The sequence below is a fragment of the Ochlerotatus camptorhynchus genome, unplaced genomic scaffold, assembly GCF_037179485.1.
Source record: "Ochlerotatus camptorhynchus isolate MF236.1 unplaced genomic scaffold, CSIRO-AGI_Acam_v1.1 ptg000544l, whole genome shotgun sequence".
NCBI classification, from domain to species: Eukaryota; Metazoa; Arthropoda; class Insecta; order Diptera; family Culicidae; genus Ochlerotatus; species Ochlerotatus camptorhynchus.
Genome location: NW_027041027.1, coordinates 198732 through 218918, shown reverse-complemented (window position 1 = coordinate 218918; position 20187 = coordinate 198732). Strand labels below are relative to the sequence as shown.

General features: G+C 38.1%; 1 protein-coding gene across 3 annotated transcripts in view; it reads right to left on the bottom strand.

Annotated features, from left to right (window-relative positions):
- The window catches only part of mol (dual oxidase maturation factor 1 mol), a 210664-nt gene that overhangs the window by 54401 nt on the left and 136076 nt on the right, over positions 1-20187 (bottom strand). For all 3 annotated transcript variants that reach the window (XM_065236298.1, XM_065236300.1, XM_065236299.1), the window contains exon 4: positions 10076-10111. The gene's annotated coding sequence lies outside the window, so the exon portion shown is untranslated. The remainder of the gene's footprint in view (positions 1-10075; positions 10112-20187) is intronic.

The window sequence follows — 20187 nt, the reverse complement described above, 5'->3', positions numbered from 1 at the left end:
ACAAGTCAATTATGTGTTTGGTACGATGTTTTAGTTAATAAGCTACGGAACGAAGTCAATAAGAACGCGTGATATGAAGGTTTGCACCCATTATTCCCAAAAACAAAAGAAGCGCTCCGACCGAATCAATTTTTATCTTTATCCGATAGGCCGGAGTGAATTCATTGGCGTTTCAATGCGTTAGGCCGAGTTTAGAATCCGTAGGCCGAGTTTGGCGTCAAGAAGCAGTGTTAGACTTTTGACAATATCTCAACGATTGGTTTCTCTTTATCAAATTTCACGGTACATACGGAATGGTAAATAAATTTGGAAGCCATCAGTAATAATAACATTTCGTTTGGTGCTAAACTGCGCTAGATTAAGCAATACTAAGTGCGGGTTGTGCTTAATATGCCGGAAATGGGGTAGTTAACCCTATCTCAGTCTCTGTTGATCTCGTAAAACAAATCATCTGAATTGCAGGACCATTTGGAAAACCTAGATCGTCTGGTATACGTGGAAATAATTAAACATTAGCCATATATACACTATGAATCTATTTGGCTATATTTCGATACTACAGACTTTATCCCAGTCATGGTTGATCTAGTAGAATAAATCATCTGAACTCCAGAACAATTTGGAGAACTTAAAACATCAGGTATACATGGCAATAATTCATGCATGATCCACATAGACACTGTGCATCTGTCTGGAAATATTTCGATACTAAAGACATTGTCCCGATCTCGGTTGATCTAGTAGTTGATCTTGAACATCTGGAATACTCGAAAATAGATCATGCATGATCCACATAGACACTTTGAAACTGATTGGACATTTTTCGATACTACAGACATTTTGCAGTCTTGGTTGATGTTCTGGACGATTTTTAAAACCTATAATTTCCGGTATACATAGTAATAAGTCGTGCATGATACACAAAGTCACATATATACGATTCGGCTATGATTTGACAACGAAAAAGTGCTAGGTTCATATTAGAAAAAAACATATCATGAAATCATCACCATTGGAAAGACCCTAGGACAGCAGGATACGTAAGAGATGCAAAAGTAAATTTTCAAGAAAATTTGCATTTCTTATGAAAATGCATTATTTTTTTTTAAACAATGTTTAATGAAATCTAGGCCGCTATTATTCAATAGAATCTCATAATGTAAGGGTGTTTTATTATGTTCACTTATTACTCGGAATTTATACTGTACATAAATAACTGAAGATGATGCATTGTTATTTTTAATTTATTTTCAAAGGTAACAAACGATACTCCTTTAGCTCAGTCGGTAAGGGCGCAGCTACAAAGCAAGTCCATGGTGGAGGCGACTGAGTTCGTTTACCGTCCGGTCTATTAATTTTTCGGGTTGGAAAATTTTTCTACTTCCTTGGGCATAGGATGGTACAGTAGACTGATGCAAAATTTGTAATTTCCATATAAACTTCAAATGGTTTGTGCCAAGTCAGTTTCTCACTAAATGAGTTTAAACTTTCGGAGGCTTATCAGGACCCTATTTGAAACCGTTTGAACACTGTGGAGCTAAAATTTCAAATTTTGCATCAGTCTAATGGTACAGGCATAGAGCAGGCAAAAATCTAATATGCTATAAGCAATATACTTGAAATGCCATGTAGTAGTAGTAGTAGTAGTAGTAATAGTATGGTAGTAGTAAACAATTGGTATTTTTAGGTAATGAAAACAGTTTTTTTTGTCGGGGATTAGTATTTGAAGCCACGGATTTGTTTTGAGAAATCGCGGATTTTGCGGATCAAATTTAAAAAATCTTGTAACAGCCCTGAAATTATTATAATAAAATCTGGTTAATTCAACGTTTGTAGAAATCTCAAGGGCTACTCAATAGACATATAAAATAAAACAATACTTTTTTATTTTTTTTTCTTCTGATTTTTAGTTGTATATATAGATTTGAACATAGCATTAGCCAGAAAAAGAATGCTCCATTTACATAATAAAATCATTTTAAGGTGGCACGTGTATACCACACAATGATTTTTTTTTAAATCATCACTTTTATAGTTCTTCTATTTTCGACAGGGGCTAACTTTGATTTGCCAACTACCTACCTGGTTCTACTCTGTTTAGCTTAATGCAGTTTGGCTTAATGCCGTTTGGCATACTGTCGATTTGGCATAATGTTAATTTGGTATAACGGTCATTTGGCATAAACGTGGGAAAATGAATGTTTAAGCTTTACAAATTCAAACATACAAAGAATTCAAAAGAATTATTTTTCCATCTTTTTATCATGAGCTGTTCTTTCATATTCTGTTGAAGAATAACTCATGTTCAAAAGGAGGGAAAATACGCCATAAAGATTATTTTCCTTTTTTTTATCTTTAGCTGTTCTTTCGTATTCCGTTGTAGAACAGCTCATATTCAAAAGAAGGAAAAAGGGAAAGAACAGCTCATGATAAAAAGAAGGTACCGTAAAACGAGGTAACATTGAAAGTTTTTTAAAGTATATTCTTAATAATTTTTACAGCAATAAATATTTTTTAAATGGTATATTTTTAAAACAAGTACTGACGATCCACGAGTACATTCGTTAGTAATATGTTTAACAAAAATCATTGCATTTGCACTATTTTTTTTAGTTTTGTGACCGAACTTCAGTTTTATGATTTGGGGTTACTTTGATAATGCTCGATGAATGTTGAAAAAATGGGTGAAATTCAAACAATTTAGTTCTTTAAATATGAAACTTTGAATGAGTATGTAATCAGAAAACATCATAAGCAATAAGAATACAACATTGAATTTATGATGGCTATATCGGAGATACATTTCATAAGTGATGGTTTGAGTGTTTTTTTAAACAGGCGAAAAACATGAAAATTGTTTGTAATATGTTTGTAAAATATGTAACACATACTTTATAAAAACTATATACGATATCAACGGAAATACCTTAAGCTACAATATAGAACCAATGTTTCTAATTTGGAAAAAGCGCAGCGAGTAAATTTAATCTTTACATAATACTTTCAAAGTTACCCGCATTATCAAAGATACCCCGTTTTACGGTACAATAATTTGGATGGAGTATTTTCACTTCTTTTGAAACAGAGCTGTTATTCAACTGTACTATATTACGTTGAAGTACAGCTCATGAAACAATAAGGCATGTTACTCCATGATTCACCATTTATTGTTCAAATGGTTCTTGGTTGCTTATAAATGCAAAATTAGCTGCTACACAGGAAAAAAAAATATTTTAATATCACATCAAAGTGGATGTACTTAAATCGTGTCGAGAATATGGTGTAATATTACTTGTCAAAAAGGATAACATTATCATTAATACATTGCATGAACTGACATTACTCTTTATTTTTGTGGCCATAAAAATTACATGAGCTTTTCAACATGACTAAAGTGCATCCTCTTGGATGTAATATTAAAATTTATTTTTTGCTGTGTAGGATAAAAGAAGTTTCATGTCGCACACATTTATCGAACTCATAAGTTGTTGCCTTGATATGATGACTTCGTTTTGAAGTAACTCTTCCATTTATTTGCGATTTTTTTTTTGCAATTCTCTGACATGAGTTGTTATCAAACAGATTAAACTCTTTGAACAAACTATAAAAAAGACATCGTCTAAAAACTCAGATACGACACCTCATGAGCTATCCACAGAAAATAAACTTGCTTGCTAAGCCACAAACATTTTTTCCTTTATTAGAGAGACTTTCAGCTCCAGGCCACAAACAATGTTGCATGCAAGGAATATAAACATATATATACAATATATAGATTTCTCACTTAACACGAGAAAATGCCTATCATTGTTGATCGATTCTCTTCATCAATTTTCTCTTTCACAAATAACGCTACTGCATCGAGTGTGTTGTTTCAGGCACTCATATTCGTTTATGTTGCCGTGGTAAACAAAAAAAGAGGGTTGATGAAGAGAATCGATCAACGAAGATATGTCTTTTTCTTATGTTATGCGAGTTTTCATAGGTATGTCAAGGTTCCGGTAGGCGATTTGCGAAAGTAAAACTATTAAAAATGAGTGTTAAATGCTTGAACGATGAATTAAGTGTTATGTCTGTTTGTATATGTATCACATTTTACACAAAGCCGGCGCCGGTGGTGTAGTGGTAAGCGTGACTGCTTTCTAACACCCCGATGGGTCTGGATTCAATCCCAGCCGAGGTCGGTGGGATTTTTCTGAGGCATAAAAATCTCTGGTCACGTCTTCCTTCGGAAGGGAAGTAAAGCCGTTGGTCCCGGCCCATGTGCGTTGAATGGGTGCGATATTCTACGCAGGTGTGGAAGCTGCCTTCCTGCACATTCGATTGCCGTCAATGGATGGCAATCGATGTCCGTTGGTGATTGGCACTAGATTGCGGAACAGAGACCGACGTTAAATAAAGGAAAGAAGAACATTCTACACAGAAACAAATCCAATCTCTGAAATGAGAAAATGTCTCATAATTTCATGAGCATAGCGTGTTTACATGCTATGAATATACACCATGAATAATATTCATGATATCATGACCTATTTTTGTGTAACACAGCCAGTATACCCGAAAGCATGCAGCATCGGAGTTGAAATCATGAACTAAATTCATGAATTTAACTTTTAGTTTTTAAATCAAAACATGTAAAAAAATAAAGCGTCAGACTGGATTCGAACCAAGATCCTCGGGATCATTAAACTGATGCTTTGACTACTAGACTACTTGTAAAAGTTGGTAAGCAAAATGCGAATAAGAGCTACTTATGTAGTGCGATTTATGAAGACGGTTTGTCAGGTACGTGTATCGCTTGTAGCGGTCTTAATCCCGTTGCATTATGAAATCATGAATTTCCATCATTATATCATGAACCATTGTCATTATTTCATGGGGTGGCAAGTTTTGTAATTTCATTATTTTTTATTCATGAAAATGGAATCGGATTTGTTCCCGAGCATAATTTAACTTTGTAAAGTTTAAACATTTATTTTCCTACGATTATGCCAAATGGCTGTTATGCTAAACGGCAATTAATCCAACAGCATTATGACAAACGGGGTAGAGACGCTCAACCTATCCGAAGTGCCGAAAATTGTTTTTTTTTAAAGTCCGTTCCCTTCGAATGTTGTGGCTTTAACTGCGTTACTTCAAAAATCGGTGTAAATAAACCGTGCTATTTCGAAAGTCGTCGTAAAAAAAGACTTTAGTGTACCTAGGGGAAATGGCTTTAATGTTGGCCCATGGATATAAGATTGGGCCCATCGCTAAAAATCTGTTATTTATCAATTTTATCTGAATGAACGCGTATGGATATTTTTGGTCGCTATTGAAAATTTAGTCGATTGCTGAATTTATGTATGGGCCCAAATTAGAGGCATTTAGGCCGACATTACATCCATTTCCCTTATATGTTGAAAAATTAAATGCTTCTAAATTCCAATGAGAAATTTTTATTTGTATTTGGTACAAACTACAAAAAAAAAATCTATAAAATTATGCGTTAAATATGCCCTAGATCTCATGCTGTTCTTACATTTGTCTTAATTTTGGGGTAATGGTCATTCGGGATAGTAGTACATAAGGGGTAATAGCATTCAGGGTAACGGCGTTCGGCGTAGTGACATGCGGGGTAATGTAATGTTCATTTTTATACCTGTGATCTTGACATTTATACCTAGGGGATGAGTACTTAAGGGGGTTAGGTTTTTGATAAGTCTTTAGTGGGAATGACACTGATGAAGACTGTAGTCGAAATACGTATCTGTCATGGATACCAAAATTATTTAAGTGGAATTAAATGGAAGATAACCCCTTTTTTGCTGTTTTATTTAAGCATTCCGCTAGCTAGCCAATTTCATTAGGTACTTCTTTATTCTTTCCTTTTTTCTTTATTGGGAGCAGCGAAAAGCATTGAATGTACCGTGCCGATTCAAATTTCGGACACTTAAACTCGAATTTCGGACACTTTTAAAAGTTGATTATCTCGGTCGAATATGATCCACATGCCTTGTAAATTTTAAATTTTTTTGACTAGTGCCCTCCACGATCATCTAACATTATTACTTTGTTTCTAACTGGATGTAATATTTAATTAAAAATGAAAGTGTCCGAAATTTGAATCGGAACGGTATCGTTGAATTAAACGTGTCAGCCAGGAGTTGTAAAGATAGGGTTTTCGAATAGCTCTAGCTAGTGTAGGAGATAAGGTGTCTATTGCTCCAATATTGCTGCAGCGGAGAAGACTACCTACTGTTCGACACGCATGCAAGAGAAACCCAGAGGCACGCAAAATCATGTGATACAATCGTCATCGATAAGCTGATGATCGTATGATGATAATGCCTGCCTGAAACTGTCGTTTCTATACAAGGGTCCTCGAATGACGTTCTCTCAGATCCTGGGAAGCGAAGAAGATTGGTGCATCTACAGGTGTCTTTCTAGAAGTTCAGTAAGTGAAAACCAAACCCGTCATTTTTACCGGAAAATGAAAAGTGTTGGACAGTTCAGTGATAATTAATAATTTTCCTCCGGTTGAATCTTAATTATACATGCTAAAGGAGCTCAGACTCCAAGTGCAACCTATCTCGCTAAGAACAATAAGTTATAGTGCGCGGTTTAGTGCCCACATTGTGGTGAACTGGACCTCATCGATACGCTGAGGCCAGTTGGTTAGCTTGAGACAAGGTGTCGCTTAGCGAGTTAGGCTGAATTCCTCTCGATGACAGTAGTGAATATTGTGCACAGTGAAACCGCTTCCCAGTCGTTGAACCGGTCGTACGTCAACACAAGAATTGGAATTGGAACGACATCACGGCCCTAGAAGGGAGAAGTAATCGAGCGACGAACACGTGGAATCTGCGGACACCTAGAACATTTCCCTTTTTGCTATACAATACAAAAAGTGCGTGCACAAATTGGTTCTTGTGTAAATTTTACTGCTCCCTGAATATATTTCATTCGGCTTGGTTTTCTTAAAGTAACTTAACGCTTGTGTACCAATTCTTGCATACACCAAAATAAAAGTTTCAGGTTGGAATTTCGTTGAGTGATTCAGGTGATTTTGTTCAAGTACAATTTGTCGACTCTGAGATAGATAAGAGGTGAGCTTGGTTGACAAGTGCAGACGGCTACATCGAAAGGGAGGAAGTCTTCATTAGTAATAAAGTTTGCAAGTCTTAGCGAGGGTTTAAAACAATCTAAAAGTCTGAATCATGGTCTACGGAATCCTCATAAAACCCAAATTGTTACTTGGGATTTTTGTCGTTATTTTGAAACGGTCTAAAGCACATTAATCCATTCTCATTTATTGAAAGTTAAATACGTTACAACGTTACAAGTGATTTATCAATTGATGGTTGATGATAAAATCTGCATTAGCTTGAGTACAATCAAAGGTATGGGAATCGCACCTTTTTTGACCATTCTCCTTTATTGGTCATATTTTGATGATATTTCACATTTTTTACATGTTTGAGATCTTAATTTGTGTTTAGATTGTTGAATCAAATCTCATTCATCGGAGGACATATACATATCGCCCACAAAGCGCATGAAAATTGCGATTTAATAATTTTCTTTCTGACGTATGGTCAAAATAAGGGACTATGGTCAAAACTGAAGCACTTCTCCTTATTTTTTGCAATACCGTTACGATGTGCTGCAGGAAAATAATAGTACTTACCAATGATATTTGATTACTGCGTATTTAGGTACAATATTGTTCAACAAATTCTACATGAGAAAGTAGAAATAATCATTACTTTCTGCCTGTAACTTTAAACCGATTGTGGATCATCAAGGTGCAACATTAGAAATCGTTGAAAACTTTTTAGGTATTTTCTAAATACCTCGAAAACGATTTCTGCGATATGTTTTTTCTCAAACATAGTGCCCATGAAAATACATACGCCCTTATGAAATATGGCGCTTCAGTCAAAATGGTCTAAATAGCTATGGAAGATTCATATTCCCTTCTGTTGAAAACATAGACAAAGCTTAATTTAAACCGGAAAGATTCGCGTCAGATTTTAGCTTTTTCAGGAAACATGGAACGCAACGGAACTATCGTTCTCCGATGCATGTAATCATGACATTTGATTATTGAATTCTTCATCTGAATGAAGAAAAGACACATTCTGCCTCGTAATTACCTGAGATTTGTCAAATATTTTAAATACTTGCATCGCGTGCACCGAAAAATTGCGTATGCGACAAAATCTGTCATGAGCCGAAACCTATTAGGCGAAACATAAAATCACTAGATAATGGGTAAATCAAAGTTGCTGGTAATACTTAGTACCAGGTCATACATGTAACTTGCAAGTTACAGGTGCCATCGGAGAAATGGCAAGAGTCTAACTTGAGCTAAAATCTCATAAAATCACAGGAGAATTCATTGGCAGCAATGTTTAGTGGCTGAAGCCACATTGATCACACACGGAAATACGCCTGTTGCCTTCTAGAAAGTGACTTAAATCTGACAAGACTCATTATTCGGCACATTTCAAAGGGGCGTAATTGCTTTTGTAAACAATGGCTTTAGACGTCGATTTCTCGCAAATTAAAACCCACCCCTCCACATTACAAATGCTAGCTGATACAGGAAACATACCTCTGCATGCTGGTGTCATTCATTTTCATGAGTGAGCTTTCATTCGCGAGAAATCGACGACTAAAGCCATTGTTTACAAATGCAATTACGCCCCTTTGAAATGTTGGCACTGAACTAATCAACAAAAGCAGCTCTTCATTCAACGACGAATCTGTTGCCGACATTATTGACGCTGCGGCAAACTTGCCGCTCGCGGGTTCCTACGAGAATTTCACCATAGTGGCAAAAGCAGTTTGAGGGAGCCTTGTGAAAATTTCAATTGTATCAAACAATTCTACATGAAGTCCGTTTCATTGAATTCTTCAACAGTAAAATAATGAATAAAATCGATAAGGTTATACTTATGTATTGATCATGGAGAAACCTATTTTCAACTAAATGTTGATCAGCAATATATTAACGTTCAGTCATTTGCTACACAAGCTTTAGTTTCAAACTCATTGCATCTGTAATTTTCATAAATCTTCCACCTGACAGCCAAACATAAAAGCAAGACCGGCATTTGCTACTGGTCTTGGAACAAGCTGCGCTTTAATGCTCCATGTACCACTCTATGACTCCACTGCTGGGGATTGGCCCGACAACATTAGTTAAGCAAATTAATTTTAGAATATTTGTACAAATTGCACTATTAGGACACTCCAACCGAACCGATTGAGAAACATGAAAGGCATTTCAATCAATTAAGTGTTTTTCTATGTGCATTTTTTCTCAATTGTTGTTTAGTCTGCCTACCTGATTTTATACGACTGGAAAAGTCCCTTCATATCTATCCAGAGTGCATGCCACAAATAACTGCACGGAAAGTACCGCCTTTTAAATGCGCTAATGAAGGGGGAACTTTAGCTACCGGGATTTTCAGTTAGTTTTAATTGCTAAAGTAGGAAAGGGAGGGATTAGTTGTAACTTTCGCAGTAATTCTCAAACATTTATCGATTGCGGCCCACTTTGAAATTTTTTTTCAACAATTTTCAGTCACTTTCCAATTTATTCTGCCTCTGTAGCTGTTAAGATACCATTGGGAGTATGCATTAAGTAAATCATGCTAAATTCTGGAAAAATAAAAACCTTCCTTTCGTCACGTTTTTCCTATACCATATGCGTTACTTGTCACACATTTTTAATCCTCCGCGCTCTGACCCCTTAAAGCGTGATAAACTTAATGGAATGGAGAAAAATATATATATATATATCAATGAATAATAGTAATAAGGAGAGATTTTTACATATGGTTATATTTTTCATATAGGTAGTATTTGATCAATTCTCCGTTTCACAAGGATGTAGGGTAGATGTACTAGTTAAAGCTATACGTTCCTATTATGACATATGGGAATTTTATAGGTAATAATTGGAACACACCATAATAGAAAAGTATAGCCATAACTAGTAATCTTCCCTATGGGATTTTTTTACTGAACTAATTTTTACAAGACTGGCATTTCTCAGTGAAAAAATTTGGACGTTGGTACTTACCTCTCTAATTTATTACAGTCTTATATGCCAGCTTTTCTGAAATAGGAAAGAAAGATGAAACCATAAATTTATTTGAATGTAAATTATGTTTGTGATCGACAAATTATATTTATGAGAAACAGAAAGTGACTAAATGCATACCGTAATGCACCGAATACCAGACACTCTTTTAATCTGAACATTTAATTTTTAATTAAATATTGCATCCACTTGGGAACATGATAATCATGTGAAATGAACAAGGACGACACTATTGAATCATCATTAAGTTTAAAGGTTGAACACGAAATTAATACCACACACATACACAGCTGTAACTTTTAAACCACATTACCAAATGACTTGAAATGTTTAGTTATTCTTTAGTTCCAATACAATACGTATAATTTTTATGACGGTCTAAGAGATTTTTATCCCGAGTTGCAGTAGAGTGAACAGACTGCTCTAAAAAAACGTCCTGTGTGGATTTTTGAAGAAGGTTTTTTATATGGGTATACACGTTGCGTGTACGAAAAATAAACATGTAACGATAAGTTGATAGGTTTTGAACGATTATAACTCCGCTATTGCATGATACAGTTCAATATATTTGCATTAATTGATCGGAATTTTCTCTACGTATCGATTCCAATAAGAAAACTATTGGTTTTAAATAATTTACTTTTGAAAAAATGGTGAACGTCAAGCATCGTGTAAATCAAAGAATCAATTAATCACGGGCATGGATTCCTACCCCGATACTTAATATACTGTACCAACCAATTTTTTCATGAATGCAGTAAGTCAGCAGCCACAATATAAGCGAGCGGCGTTGGGGCCGCGCGCGCATTCTGTAGCCAGCCCGGGCGATCCGTCTCTAAAAACGTGTGGCTTAAGCGCCACTCCACAAGGGAGACCACACACCCAATGTAAATTTGCCCGGTTGAGACTCTCCTAAGGGCGAGTCCATTAAATTTCCTAGAAAGGATTTACGGATCAGGCAAGCCGGCTTTCAACTAAACGTCCAAAATGGGAAAACCCTATTATCTCCATGAAACCACAAACACGATAGTCACTCAGAGAGTCGGTGAGAGCTTACCCATACCTAAAAACCTCTACAAAAGAGAATTTATCATCATCGGCAGTCTCGTCACTTGCCACTAGACGTCACCCCGATCTGGAAGTGGACTACTCTCCCGAACATTCAAACTCTCAACATGAGGACGGGACACGCAAACTACAACGGAGAACGCGAAGTAATGTCGAATACATTTAATTAATTAAATCTAAGGAGATGATCATATTACGAAAACATTTATTATTACGGAACTTTTCAGGCGGTATATTTAGTGCATAACATTATCCTACGTATCTTTATTTACATGTTCCAATCGATTTTGGTTTACTTGTGTGTGTTCGCTCCTATCTCCTATGTGTGTGCGATTTCTCTCTCCCTAACTAAGCCATCACCAATTTCACCCGTTTTCGTCTACTTTGCGGTGTTTGGAGTGTGTCGAAGATAGTAATACAATATTTATCATCACTTTTTTTGCTCTTTCTACATTGATACCGTTCTAATTCATATTTCGGACACTTTATAATTATGTCTTGAAATACCTATACACCTATATGATATAAACATTAAAAATATATCACGATTTTTATATGTATCATCCCTGAATGATAACATTGCTGGCAAAAATATTAATGCACCCCCTACATTCTTAAAAAAATAAAGTGTCTGAAATATGAATCACAATTTTTCACTGTGAAAAAATGTGATTCATACTTCGAACAAGACAGTTTTATTCATTTATTTAAATATTATTTTAAAATTACAGTAACTTTTATATTTAATAAGATTAAATGACATTAAACATGAATTCAAATATAACGTTGATATAATAAACGAGTAGAATGACATAGTTGAAGATGCTAATTTCAAATAACAGACTAAAGTGGTAATTTTTATACGATAGATGAGGAAATGAAAGTATAGAATTGATAGTTCCGTTTAAGAGTACGGCAGTGTGAAAATTGCATATAGAGAATAGAAAGCGAGCTAGACAACTTTTATACCCTGGACAGACTATGGCTTATATCATGTAATATAAGCTATCTTGCAATGAGCACTCATACATCTAGTTTTCACTGGAAATCCTATGTATGAGTGCTCATTGCAAGACAGCCTATATTACATGATATAAGCCATAGTCTGAACAGAGTATTAGGAAGGTACAAATCAGTTTAATCATCTCTTTTTACCAAACTCCCCCTTTGGAGAGGGATGGTGAGGGGTGCCTCCCCCCCCCTCCCCGCCACCAGTATAATGAGATTATACAGATTATAATGAGATTATCGTGCGTAGCTTGAAAAACCATATTCAAAATTAGGTCAAATTTGAATCTCCAAAGACAAGTGTCCGAAGTTTGAATTTTAGTAGCCCCAGTTAAAAAACGTTTTTTTTTTACGAAATGTGTTTGATGTTTACTTTAAAATATCATTTTAGATGGCTCAATTTAAAGATATTTCAGCAATGTACTGTAGAAACGAAACTAAATAATCTATTATCATAAAGTATGTGTCCGTTTTCTGCAGCACATGCTTTAAGTGCCCTAAATATGAATCAGAACGGTTGGATATAGCCGTGGTTTAAGATCCCTCAATGAAAATTTTCTGTAATAGTCTCAAAATACAGGGAAAATTATGTATCTTCAAATTGAGATAGTTTATGAATGACGATTTTTGTGTTTAGTTCATTTTAGCAAACACAACGTGCTAAACGCAATTTAAGCCGACGGGCTAGGTGGTTGAATATTAGTTTATATTTTTTTAAGTATTATGATTAGTTTTTGATAGATACAAAATGTTCAGTTATGAACTCCAGTATATAACAGAAGAACCATAGAGTATTACATAAATTTAATAACTTAGTTTTAATGTTTGATCTACCCCGAAAGACGTTCAACGTTCCGTTCTGTTCCTTAAAGCAAACAGCTTAAGCGCCACCTTCCCAAAAGAAGTACCGTTAACTCCGTTCAAATACCCGGTATGAGACTATCCCTTCAGGGCAAGTCCAGCAATCATCTCAGAACTGATGTTTCACTTTAACCCAACCGATACGAGCAAACTAACCAAACTATTGCAAAGGCGCGGTAATCTAAAAGCAAACGAACTCCAAAACTTAATAGTAGAAAACTGTCTCAGCAAAAACAAAAAAAACAAAAAACTTCGACAATGTTCAGCATTTGACGACCACGATCTGGTACAATCAAAACTAAACTCGAAATAATAAAATAGATTCAAAACATTTATTCGTACCGAAAGAAATCAATCGAAAAATTAAATTTAAGGAGTTGCACAAAGGCCTAACATTCAGAATCAATTCAAAGTTCGATTCCGATATTGACCAGGGCAAACCTAGCTTGTGTGACTTAATGTCTATTTGAGTAGCTTTTGAGTTTGGCTAATTGAGCTGCAATTGTCCTAAGAACTTTAACAAACAAGAACCAATAACTTCTAACCCTATTCTTCCAGGCGTTGCTCCAACGGTGGGTGTTCTTGGGCGTCTTTCCAGCGTTGGAAGATGTTCCTCGACGAACAGGCAGGCTTCAGGCAGCGAAATCGGTTTGTTCGTAAAAGACCAACTCGTGCGTGTGCGATGATCGTCGGGGTATAGGCCTCCCCGGAATTTGGTGGAGTCAGAGCTTTTTGTTGCGTCGCTCGGCGCCACACGACCTGACGAAGCGAGTTGTACCGGTGGTGTCGCAGATAAATTTAGTTCAATTAGATCAATTCGAATTCAGTGAATTTGAATCACTATTCCAATTCTGGAATTATGTTTAGAAACTTTTTCTAAGATGTTTCACAGTGAAAATAAATTTGCCAACTGTATCACGTACTCCACCGGAAAGAACGAGCTATCGCGAGGCAAAACTACGATGCAATAACTACCCAATGGTCTGCAGTGGGAAATTACCTTTTTTTCCATTGGTCAGTTCTGGAAAGCGAAATTTTGTAAAGGTTTTACATGCCAGCAGTATACGAAACTGACTATTTTTAAGTATTTATTTTTTTGGAGGAAGTCAGTTGCACAGTAACTGCAGGAACAATGAGTATGGTTGAATCTCCTTAAAGTATGCTTTAATGTTTGCACATGTTTTCCGCGCGCTTTAATGCCGTTATACGCATAACTGTCCCATTTTCTATGCAATCCTTATGTACCGTGGGACTCTTATGCGTATAACGGCAGTTTATCAATTTACACTCATGTCAAAATATTTCAATGCGGAGAATATCCCCAACTAGGAGGCAGCACATGTAAAAAGGGAAAATAATATACAGCTTTACCCACTGAGTTCTACCCACCGCATTGTCTCGGTGGGTTTTCCAAGGGGGGGAGGTGGCTGTCAAATACGAACAATCGTCGCCTACCTCGCATAACTGGTTCCAAACGTATACAAGCCATAAGAAACCTACAGCGTTTGTTTACGTTTGGAACCAGTTTCATACAAGATGATCAGTAGGCTGATTTGACAGCACATCCCCCCCCAGGGGTTTTCAACCAAGCGCTCTGATTTTCTGCGAGTGACTAGTTCTCCATTGAGCCTTGACAAATAAATGGATTATAAAAAAAAGACACATCCCACTGCGTCCTAGCAAGAAGTACGGTCGACTTGTTTCGCGCTCCGTTGTTTTGGAAGTTTTTTCGGTATTCGCTTGATATAAATTATCAGTTTTTTCTCACTAAGTGACTCCTGGCATAGTTCCCGGTAAATTGATCGAAAAGTGAGTTTTTTTTAGTAGAAAGTGTCATTTTCGGAAAGATTAATCCGTGCTATTGGAAATTCGCAAACAAATTTGGGCATCATCGTTGCGTGGTCACGCATACCCGCTCACGTATCATCATCATCGAGTGTGAGCACCCGTTTCTACATCTACATCGTTCATCAATCATCGTGCGCCTGTGTGCGCTGAGTGCCGCGCCTCGATCAAGTGCACCACAGCGAAGGTCATCCACGCTGCGCGTCGCTTCCCAGCCATCTGTGTAAACGCCTACACATATAACGCTCGGTGGTAGTAGTATAGGATTATCAGATAAGTTTTTGTTTTTTTCTTGTTTCTTTTACTCCCCCATTAGTTATATTTTCATTTTGTATTTCTGTGTTTGTAGTGTTTTCTGTGTATTGTGTCTGTGCGTTCAGTGGGAGAGCGTTTTGCGCTCCCACTAGTTGAACAAAATGGCTGTTTTGTCAGAAGACGACATGGATGACCATTTATCTCAGAAAAATGGTGATGTTATCCCTGGTTCGTCGTCTCAGTCTGTCAATGGGCAGGCTGAGAAAAGCTCCAGATTGCGGGCCTACCCGAATGAGTCGACTGGCCCATGGGTTGCCTATTTTCAGCCCAAAAACAAACCCTTGAATGTTGTTCAGATATCTGATGATCTGACAAAGCGATTCTCTGCCGTGACCGAAATAACGAAGGTTAGGCACAACAAACTTCGTGTGACCGTCGCTAACCTGAAACAGGCCAATGAAATTGCTGTTTCCCAATATTTTTCACACTGGAATATAGGGTGTACATTCCAGCCTCTGATGTGGAGATCAAAGGCGTGGTCACTGAGGCGAGTCTGAACCCCGAGATACTGGAGAAGCAAGCGGTTGGCCGATTCAAGAACCCCTTGCTTCCTCCGGTAAAGATATTGGCCGTTCATAGAATGAAGTCAGTATCGCTCACTTGTTTCGGGTGACCTTTTCTGGATCTGCCCTTCCTCAATACATCGAGCTGGGAAAACTTCGTCTTCCTGTGCGGTTGTTTGTACCTCGGGTCATGAACTGCCAGAATTGCAAGCGGTTTGGACATACGGCCTCCCACTGCGGCAACAAGGCACGCTGTTCCACATGCGGGGAGAAGCATGAGAATGGCGCCTGCGCAGCTACTGCACCAAAATGCGTGTACTGCAATGGAACTCCTCCTCATGCTCTCTCGTCATGCCCGGCGTACAAAATGAAACGCTCCCTTAAGGAACGTTCCAGGCGGTCTTTTGCAGAAATGCTTAAGACAGCCACGCCATCGATCACTGACAAAAATCCCTTTTCTCTTTTGTCAGATGACGAGACTGACTCTGACTTGGCTGAGGAGGGAACTTCTTTCAGTTTTCCGGAAGGTTCTGCACGGAAACGAAAGCGCATCCGTTCGCGGATTGTTGCAAATAAAGAACCCCAAATCAGCTTGCCTAAATCAAGGAGTGGTGGAAAAAAGGAGACTTCTACTCCTCCTGGATTCCGCAGAACTGACTATACCCAGGATTTTCCACCTCTTCCGGGGACATCCAAAACCCCTGATGCCCCACTTTTAAGAACAGAAACCCCTTCTTCATCTGGGTTGTTCTCATTTGATGACATTGTGGACGGTATTCTCAAATACCTCAACATTTCTGATCCTCTGAAAAGCATTGTCCTCACATTGCTTCCCACTGTGAAATCCTTCTTGAAGCAATTGACTTCAAAATGGCCCCTTCTTGCAGCTATCATCTCCTTCGATGGATAATTTTCCAAACAAGGTCGGGGATTTGATCACTGTTCTACAGTGGAATTGTCGAAGTCTTATTCCGAAATTAGATTCGTTCAAGTATTTAGTCCATAACAATAATTGCGATGCATTTGCCCTCTGTGAAACATGGCTCTCTTCAGAAATTGATCTCCCTTTTTATGATTTTAACATTATTCGATTGGATCGTGAGGATTCACGTGGAGGAGGGGTACTTTTGGGGATCAAAAAGTGCCATTCCTTCTATAGAGTGAATCTTCCCGAATTCCCCGGTATTGAAGTTGTCGCATGTCAGGCTACCATTAAAGGTAAGAGCCTTTGTATTGCTTCTGTATATATTGCTCCTAGAGTCTCTGTTAATCGCAAACAACTTTTCGACATATGTGCGGTACTTCCCGCTCCATGGTTGATCATGGGAGATTTTAACTCCCACGGTACAGGCTGGGGGGAGCTGTACGATGATAACCGTTCTACTTTGATTTATGATCTCTGCGACAACTTCAACATGACAATCCTTAACAATGGAGAAGTAACACGTTTGGCTGGTCCATCCTCTAATGGTAGCAGATTAGACCTCACCTTTTGCTCCAATTCACTATTGTTGGATTGCACGTGGCATGTAATCCAGGATCCGCACGGTAGTGATCATCTGCCGATCAAAGTTTCCCGTAACATCGATTGGACTAAGTTCCAATCCGTGATAGACGATACAGTATCGTCAGTGGAAGAGCTTCCGCCGTTGGAGGAATATAATTTCCTCTCTAATCTCATCGTCGACAGCGCACTTCAAGCTCAAACACGACCGGTGCCGCGATCGTCTATTCGTAAGAAAACACCATCGCTCTGGTGGGATCAACAATGCACGGAGGTTTACCGTAAAAAGGCCGACGCGTTTAAACTTTTTCGGAAACGCGGAACACGCGAGCATTTCGACCCATACACATCTCTTGAACGCGAGTTCAAGAGCCTCATCAAGGCCAAAAAACGGGGTTACTGGCGGCAGTTTGTAGACGGCTTGTCGCGCGAAACGTCTATGAATACGATTTGGAGTACGGCGCGAAGAATGCGTAACCGGTCTACTAACAACGAAAGCGAGGAATGCTCGGATCAATGGATTCTTAAATTCGCGCGAAAAGTGTGTCCGGATTCCGTGCCGTCGCAGTTGATTCCTCGCGAAACCGCGAATTCGGTAGACGAAATCAGTCAGCCTTTTTCAATGGTCGAACTTTCACTCGCTCTCCTTTCGTGTGGCAATTCTACCCCGGGATCTGATAGAATCAAGTTCAACTTGCTGAAAAATCTCCCAGACGTCGCTAAGAGGCGCATGTTGAACTTGTACAATCAGTTCTTTGAGCTCAATATTGTTCCCGACGATTGGAGACAAGTGAGGGTGATAGCCATTAAAAAGCCTGATAAACCCGCGTCGGATCACAATTCGTATCGGCCCATCGCGATGCTGTCGTGTATTCGGAAATTGATGGAGAAAATGATCCTTTCTCGCCTCGACAAATGGGTTGAGACGAACCACCTTCTTTCAGATACTCAATTTGGTTTCCGTAGGTGTAAGGGAACGAACGACTGTCTCGCGTTGTTTTCCTCGGAAATTCAGTTGGCTTTTGCTAAGAAAGAGCAAATGGCTTCTGTGTTCTTGGATATCAAGGGGGCTTTTGATTCAGTATCCGTTGAAGTTCTTTCAGAGAAACTCCACGTTTGTGGATTGTCTCCATTAATGAATAATTTTTTGTACAATTTGCTGTCAGAAAAACATATGAGCTTTTCTCATGGAAACTCTACAGCTTTTCGATTTAGCTACATGGGTCTCCCCCAAGGCTCATGTTTAACCTCCTTTTGTACAATTACTACGTTAGAGAAATTGACAATTGTCTTAGTGACAATTGCACGTTGAGACAACTTGCAGATGATGGCGTAGTGTCTATCACAGCGCCAAAAGAGGTTGACCTGCAAGGACCCTTACAGGATACCTTGGACAATTTGTCAACTTGGGCTAAAGGGCGAACACGAAATTATTGCGACACATTCAACAGGGCATAACTTTTTTACCATTGGGTAAAAATCAACCAAATGTTGCACACTTTCTCATTGATGTGTATTGTGTACATGCTGTCAAACTCGAAGTCGTGTTTTTCGATTCAACGAAAATGGAGGTGAACCAACGCGAGTTGAGAGAACAAATTCTTTCCAAACACCTGGAATTTCCTGACCTGTCGCACCGGCAGTTGGGAAAAATGTTGAACATTCACCGTCAACCGTCTCCAGAGTGGGATATTTTGGCTAGACGCGATCTGGAGTTTATGAAACTCATATATGTTTACTTTAAGGATATTAACCTTAGATTGTTAGTTTGATTAACCTTGTGTTTAGTTTGTATTTTGTACGTCTGGGGTTTTTTTTCAATGTTTGTTTTCAAGATTAATAGAAATAGTTTCATGCTTTAGGATTAATTAAATAGTTGTATCGTAAACCACATTTCAAACCTCCTTCTTCCCTTTTCCCATCCAAAAAATTGTAAATCTCCACTAACCTCGAGACAACCGCGAGTACTCGGTCCAGTTCCTTTAACTTTAAATTTAAGACAGTAATAATGTATAACGCAAAGGATAACTCGGCTCTGTAAAGTTTATTCGATTGAGCCTGTACAAATAAAGTCATTACAAACAAAAAAAAAAGTTCTCCATTGACCCTACTCACATGCAAAAAATCAGACCGACTAGTTGAAACCCCGCCTAGAGAAAGCGGTGGGTGCAACTCAGTGGGTAACGCGTTATTCGGGGGATAGCTGTATGTACATTGTCCAAGTTGTTTGTTTTTTTAAGCTGAGACAGTTTTCTTCTATTAAGTTTTGGAGTTCGTTTGCTTTTAGATTACCGCACCTTTGCAATAGTTTGGTTAGTTTGCTCGTATTGTTTGGGTTCAAGTGAAACATCAGTTCTGAAATTACTTTTGCCTGTCCTGAAGGGGTAGTCTCATGCCGGGTATTTGAACGGAGTTTTTTTTTTATAATGCGTTTATTTTTCCAGGCTCGTTTGCTGTAGCTTTGCGGAGCCAATATTCATTGATTAGATTACAAAATTACTTAAAACTAACGTTAGTAAAGCGTTTTCTTAGAAAGAGAAAGCATAGTTTGCTATCTCTTTTTAATGTTCACTGATGACAGACGCGAAGGGACTGCTGCAAGCCGTTATGGAAGTTTCGGTTGCATTCGGGTGTAGAGCAAAAATCATTAAACTCAATCTCACCACAGTTTGGTGAGTTTTGTATGCTTGATATTCCGAGCTGCGATATCACAGCTTGCAAAATCAACAGCAGTAGTTTGCTTGTTGATTTTTGTCTACGAAAATCAAGCGTGATCTTGGGCGTTGGTGAGATTTGATTTTTTGATATTTTCCCAACACTGGTCGAAAACTGGTCGATCGACAGCACGGGGATTTTCGAACATAAAAAATAACTTTCGAAATGTCACTTTTAACCACGAGTTAAATTTAACTCGGCAAATGGTTCACAGCCTAAGTACCAATACTACCGACGCCAGGGAGGCAGCTCGCACACCTAGACCCTACCTA